Raw genomic sequence first — 8016 nt, forward strand, 5'->3', positions numbered from 1 at the left:
AACACTTGACCACTTTTCGTTTGTTTAGATTGAACTTTAGAGGTCAAAAGGTGAGCTGAGAAACCTGTTGATGCGAAGTACGTACGTGTAGTCTACATTGTGTAGACCGTGATAGTGTGAATGTGACCAACGCAAATTGCAAGTTGCAAATTTCGAGCAAGCAGAGTAGAGGCGTCATGAGCCCCCCCCCAAAAAAAAAAAAAATGAGGGGGCAGACATGACGCCAGGGACAAGTTTTCTTGGAAAAGTATTGTTTTTGCAGCCACAGAAAGCTTGCATCGAGATATGGTAAAATTAATGAGAAGTTGAGTATTGCGCGGTGGGGGGGGGGCACTTCCATTCAGAGTGGATACCATGCGCGACCATGGGGTCTCGAAAAGCACCCTAAACACGTAATTTCCATATTATGAAAATGCACCCCTTAACAAGTATTGGCGAGTGAAACCCTACCCTTAACAAGTATTGGAAACAAAACGATACTCTTGGCAAATATTCCCTGAAATGAACCCTAAACAAGTACAAGAATATTCATTGTTACGGGTCCTTCGGTCGTCGGCTTTACTTTATTTGGTTTAGTACGACCCCACCTTCTACACCTCGCGCAAATCGGACTCTACACACGAAGTGTTGGGGCAAAAAGGACATTCTTTATAAAACATTTTAAATTTGTTTTATCATCCCCGCAAATTCGACCCTAAACACGTAATTTTCCTAGCGAAATAGATACCCTTTTTTCATTATTTTTGTGTTTTTGACACCCTTATAACGATACGTACGTAACGTGCCCTATCGTAAAAAAAGACATCCTTTTACGTGTTTTTTGGTCGCGCATGGTATCCACTTGTCAATTGCCCCCCCCCCCCGGGGAGGTGCTATATGGTCTAGAACCGCTCTACGTATCCAGAGTTGTGATTTCCAGGGCCGACCATGCATGTAAGAGTTTTTCAACAGAACTTTACAAGACACACCGTGGGACAAAGTGCAATAACGTATGTGAAAGAAGACTAAGCAAACTTAGAGAAGCAGCAATCATGGCAATGTACAACTTGTCCAAGGGAATTGTTCAAGTACGTCTGCATTGAAATGTGTACATTTCCAGAGAACACACTGAAAAACTGTGAATGAACGTGTGACGTACATGAGCAGGACAAAGACATTTATACTTGCATCATGATTGCCATAACATTTTAGACTTATTTAGCAATGGAAGTGTAACTCCCATTTCCCTTTTATAACTATAGGAAAAAAAGAATGATAACTGTTGTTTTATAGAGTGGAAATTTATTTTTCATATTGGGACAAAAGATATCCCGGCGTGTCAACATTTCGAAACTCATGCGGGAAAATGATATAATAATCATTTTTGATGATTGAAAAAGAAGTTCCAATGTTCACACTGTCACGATTTTTTTTTGGTGGCGGTGCTGAGATAATTTGAGAAAGCAAAAGAAAAATATAAAAAAAATGGTTCCAATACAAATGTTGGTAATTTTCCTTCATTTATCAATTTCGACACCTACCAGAATTCCAGGGGTGCTGCCTATATGGAAAACAATACACGCCGCATCCCCTTGTAAGAGCTTGGGGTGCTTTGCACCCCCCCCCCCCGTTCCAAGGGCCATATAATCGCGGAATAATTAATCGTATCAGATCAGTCGAGGCGGTCGTATTGATCGTAGAAAGTGTTGAAATGGTTAAACTATGTGGTGATGTGACTTTCGAAACAAAACAAAATTTTTTTTTTTGAAATTTTTTGGCAAGCCCATTCTGGAGAGGTTTAATTGGTATACGATTTTTCTGGTCATGGACGCTATGTTCTGATGTACTTAATTTATGGTGATGTAATGCACATATGCTGCCGATAAAAATATAATATTTTGCCTTTACGGGTGTTTTACAACTCCAGGAGGATCAATGAGGATGCAGTTATAATTCTGAAGTGAAGGCAAAGCGGCCATATAGCATGATGGGGCATGCAAGCAAACGAGTAATTATACTTCCTTGAATAGTCATACCATAATAAAGTTGGAGAGCTGAGAGAATAATATTGAAATATAGAGAAAAATAACATTGAAAACGCGAACATAAGGAATACACGCAACCCAAGGCTAGGAATTGTATAAACATCGAAAAATGCAGAAAGATGTTAGGAACCATGCATGAACGTATAATTTCAACCAGTGGTGTAAATAATGAACGTAAAAATATGAAGGGGCTAGATATACGTATCGGACACAAATCATTTTTTTTATCGGTGATAGATTTTGACATAATATTCAGATAATAGTTCCCAATTCTCGCTTTCTTTTTGTCTTGGCCGTGACAAATTTGGGAATCCATATAGCCCCAATCCTTCCCCATTATGTTGAACGTCACTGATTTCAACTGAATATCGTCAAACATTATATTGATTGATTGATTGATTGATTTTTTGGCAAGTCACCATAAAAACAACAGGCTTACACAGGATGACCCACAAAAGCTCGAAAGCTTATTCCCAATGGGAATTGTAGGATTTAACTTGTAAATAGATATTACCTTGGAAATAAGCTTTACCTTGTAAATAAATATTTACGAGGTATACTTAGTCACGCTGACAGACGATGCAGCGTGTGAATACAGCATGAATTTCATTACATGATAATAATAAAATGATACTTACGTAATGTCATGGGTGGTGAAAAGAGGATGGGACGTTTGTAATTCGCTACGCAGGTTTTTGATAGTAATGTGGTTAAATAGAGGGTTGAAAATAAAATAATGAGAGACTGAAACGATATTCATACTATAAATTCCATGAAAGAGAAGCGATTCAAACAGAGTATTATAATATTGCGTATTCCCTTTTGACATGTTTGATCGTTCTTTCTTCCTTTCTTATCTCCTCCATGTGATCCCCCTTCCCTTTCTTGGGGCGGCGGATGATGGGGGGGGGGGGGTGTATTGGATATGAGGAAGAATGCAGTTAGGTGTTATGGCACACTCGGACAAGTTCAATTCAGTGGCCTAGTAGCTCCATTGGTAAATTGCCAATTCGTCGTCTTCCAAGTGCCAACTCGTCCACTCACCACATGGTCTAATTTCATTTAGTCTATAGCCATTCCGTCCATCAATATTTCTTCGAACAACTATTTGGTCCAGTATCCAATTCATTTTCATTCATTTTGCACAATAGCACGTTGTCCAATTAGACCAAATGGTATGTGGACTAAATGGCTATTGGACCAACTGGTTGCTGGACGATAATGGATGGACTAATGATAGACTAAATGATAGTAGGCGAGTTGGCAATTTGACGATTTGGCATCAGACGAAATGGAAACCATGCACTTATATAGTGTCACGCCGGTATAGATAAAGAGCTAGGTACAATGTTGGAAACGATGCCCAACAGACATGCGCGTATCCAGGATTTTGCACTACGAGGGAGGGGGGGCGACTATTTTTGCGCCCCTGTGAACTTTTCGGGAAATGACACCCCGATCCGCCCAGCCAGGCATCTGTTTTCCGATCAAACATTCTACATTTTTTTGCAACCTGAGCATAATATGTATATGAATTATTTAAACAATTATTATTGATGCGAAAGCGAAACGTGAGCTGACATTTTTTTTATTCTGACCTCAAATTTGGAAAAAATCTATGAGCACTTGGCTTTTGGTAATCAAGAACAAAATGGGTACCTATCAACATTTTATGTGATCACGAAGTGCGAGCTACCAATTTTTGAATTTCTAATCCAACACTGGATATCATAAGCACTTTTTATAACCATGAACAGGATGGGTATAGAGTATTTATCTAAATAATTAAATTAATGCGACCGCTAAGCGCGAGTTCAAATTTTTTGATATTCTGACCTAAAATTTGCACATTATAAGTATTATTAGTAATCATGAACAGGATGTGTATCTAACCAATCATTTAAAGCGAGGCGCGATATTCCGACCCAAAACTGGACATTCTTATAAGCATATTTTGTAACCATGGAAACGATGGGTATCTATTTAAAAATTGTGGTAATCATGAACAGGATTGTCATCTAACTAAACAACATTGATGCGACCGCAAAGAGCGAGATGAAAATTTTTCATATTCTTACCTGACATTTGAGTGGCATTTTCGATTATCATGAACAGGATGAGCAGTAACAAAACAATTTATGCGAGCGCGAAGCACGAGCTCATTTGAAAATATATTAATTTCGATACAAAGACAGACATTATAAGCACTTATCTGCATGACCATGAACAGGATCGCCACCTTACTAAACAATGCAATCGCGAAGAGAAGGATGATTTTTTTTTATATTCTGATCTAAAATTAGGACTTTCTAGGCACTTTTGGTAATCATGAACAGGATTGGTAATTGATGTGAGCAAACATGAGTTTGGCACCCCCACCCCTCCCTAGGTTAATTGAACCTGAATTTGGCGCACCGGGACAAAACTCAAATTGGCGCTTGGTGAACATCCATTCGGCACCCCTAGGTTGAACATCAATTCGGCGCCCCTATGTCAAACATCAACTCGGCAACCCGAGGAAAAACATTGATTCGGCTCCCCAGCCCCTAAGTTGAACATTTTTTTCGGCGCCTCATACGGCGCCCAGAAGTAAAACATCAATTCGCCCCCTCCCCCTAGATTTAAGAGCAATTTGGCACCCCCTAGGTCGAACATCGATTCGGCGCCCTAAGCAAAACATAATTTCAGCACCCCCTAGGGTGAAAAAAAAATTGGCGCACCTCCCTCCCCCCATGTCAAACAGCAATTTTGCAACCCTACGAAAAAATATCGATTCGGCGCCCCCTCGGTGCCCCTATGTCGAACTTCGATTCGGCGCCCTCCTATGTCGAACATCTATACGTCTCCCCTTTCTTTGTTGAACCTAGGTCGATTATCAATTCGGCCCCTCCCCATCCCCCTCCCTAGGTCGAACATCAATTCGGCGCTTACCTTTCCCTCTCCTTTTTCCCCCTCCTCTCTTTCTTGTCCCCTTTCTCTTTTTCTTCATTCCCCCTTTTCCTCCCTATTTCTTTCCCTTCCTTTTCTCCCTATTTTGGCGCCCCTTTTGCCTACCTGGGGGGGGGGGGGCGGGCGAGAATTTGTGATATTTTAATCTGAAAACTGGATATTTCTAAGCAGTTTGAAACCAAAAACATAATGTGTACCTTTGATGCGAGCTGAAAATTTGTGACATTCCAACCTGAATATTGAACATTGTAAGCACAATATGTAACCAAAACAGAATGAGTGCCTTACTCAATAATAAATGATGCGAGCGCGAAGCGCGAGCCAAAAAATTTGTGATTTCCATCCTAAAATGTATTGTTTGACTTCAAAAAAGTATTTTATTTTGAAAAGGGACATACATCACTTTGAAAGAAGGGCACTTTCCATAAAAAAAAACATTTTCCTACTAGGATTTCCTTGGGGGGAGCAGGGGCACTTGCCCCCCCCCAGAAAATCCCAGTAGGAAAAAAATATCTAACCCCGGTTTCGCCGCACTGGTTGTAATATAACATAGGGTTACAAATTTTATCTAACTTCAAACTGGTTCAAATTTTTTACAATTTCTTTCCCTCACATGTTTGCGTGTCCGTTGACATGCCCAGCGCTGAGAAGTCATGCCAAAACGAGATTTTGCATGAAGCACATTCGCTGTACCATCATCGGAACTTCGGAATCACACAGAAATGGAAGACCCTTCCCCATATAGTTCCAACTTGCTGTATGTCCTCGAATATGTATTTACAGTATATATGTCTCCATGATAAGTACGTAATTTTATTCTCCAAGCCCAGAGAACCATGGAGGAGTGGGGTGGAGGGAGAGGCACCCAGGAGACGTCATCATCAATTTCAATAACCCCCGCAATGACCCAAAGGGGGATAAAGTCACACATGATACTTCTTCATTATATACTACCATTACAAGTTCAAAAGAAAATTACAAAGAGAAACTTACAAAGATAAACACCAATTGTACGCCCCCCACCCCCATATTGACGGCGCGACGTAGGGGAAAAGAAAGGGAAACAAGTAATAGAAACGAAAGCAGAGGGGGGGGGGGCAAATATAAGAGGAGGAAGAATGAATAAAATAAGGTGAGGGGAATTCAGACTTGGGAAGGGGGAATCATATGTCACTATAATAAAAACAATTTAGCTCGCGCTTTGTGTTCGCATTGCCTGTTCGATGGAATATATATTTATCTATACCAATTCATTTATTAATTCATTCATTCAGTCATAGTTAAACAGGTTCAAAAGATCAGAGTTTTTAGTAATCAATTACTTTTTTCATCTTAATTGGTCCTTGTATGTAAAAACATATAACAGTTACAATAACAAGGTACAATTCATATCAAAACAGTAGAAAACACAGAAATATTGTTGAAGGCCTTGCCCTAACAGTAAAACGAACAAGGGAACTAAATAAGCATTTACTACATGTAATTCACATGCCACGCTAAAGCCGGGGTAATAATATTAGCAAGGCCCGCTGGGGAACACGAAACTGAAGTGGCTTCGCGATGCACTATGTAGGCCACACCGTTATGAATATTTTGTTTTACCATTTCTATATATTCAGAGGCAGATCTAGGATTTTCCAAGGGGGCACATTTTTCCTAGGACAAATTTGACAAGCGAAAATATGGTCCTTTTAAAAGGGGGCACACGTGTTATAACGGTATTTTTTACATTAAAAATATTGATTGTGCCTCGAAAGGGGGGGGGCACAGCCGGTCCCTGCTGGATCCTTCAGTGTGCATCTTGTTAATGATCATAATGATATTTCTCTGATCAATTTTCAGGACACAACACACGATTTCCGAAAATAATACCTCACGCTTGCATTTTTTGTAGGGCTATAGTACTGTTACGACTATAGATACCAACAAAAATTAGCTTTGAGCTGCCGATCGATCGGGGAAAATGTGGATGAAAGTATTGTTCACCCCCGGCCCCCCTATAATGAAACCTGGATCCGCCCCAGAATATTGTTTAAAAATGGGGAAAACACTAGGCCACGCTGTATTTGTCCTTTTTTATTGATAAATACATTGAGGCAGTATATTGACAAATAATTAGTGGAATAGATCTTATAGGCCTAGTATAGTACGCAGAAAGCAAAATGAAGAAAATGGCGGCCAAGCTAGTTCAATACAAAGTGATTTTCCTTTCCTTTAAAAAATGTACTATATCTTATTTTTATCACAACACGTGATAATGATGAACAAATCAAAATACAGAACCTGAAGAAATTGATAACAATTCAGTGAATCGGAAACGAAACAAAAATAGGGGGGAAAATATGAAAAAAATAATAGCCCTTTCACAAGCAACCATAATTCTCCCTCCCTCCAGAAAATACAGATAAACGAAGCAAAGATGAAAGCAAGGAAAGGGAAGGAAAGCCGTCTTTCGGCACTCTGCCAGATATCCAGATGTCAATCTCCGCGATTTGAAAAACAAACGTGCATAACATCCCAATATTCATGATGGTCATTTGAAGAAGTTCCTTGGAATTGGTTGTTTCCAAGTAATTTGTATGTGCATTCGAGGGACTCATGGACTGCACGATTGTACATGCTTCTACGGAAAATGAATGAAAACGTCGCATAAGACCGCCGTTCAATCGGTATACCGTCTGTACATAGCCGGTATACAACTATACACACAGATCGGCACGCGAGACTCGAGCGAAGGCGATAGATATGAATATTCATGAGGAGGTATTGATGTCATTTGGTCTCGAGGTGGCGCTCTTTATTTTTTATGTCAATTCTAACATATGAATCAAATGAAAGCTCACTCGGCAAAACTTCTCTTCTTTATATATTTTTTAAGAACAAAAACAGTTCTTTCTGACCAATGCAATACATTGTATGGACTCAGAACTTGTTTATGAATATTACGAAAAGCGGAGAGTGAAATATAAAAAAAAGTTTTGAAATAAACAAATGTCACATTATACCTTTAATTTTCCTTTATTCAAATACACTGGCATCGCCC

Source organism: Lytechinus variegatus, chromosome 12 (assembly GCF_018143015.1).
Source record: "Lytechinus variegatus isolate NC3 chromosome 12, Lvar_3.0, whole genome shotgun sequence".
NCBI lineage: Eukaryota > Metazoa > Echinodermata > Echinoidea > Temnopleuroida > Toxopneustidae > Lytechinus > Lytechinus variegatus.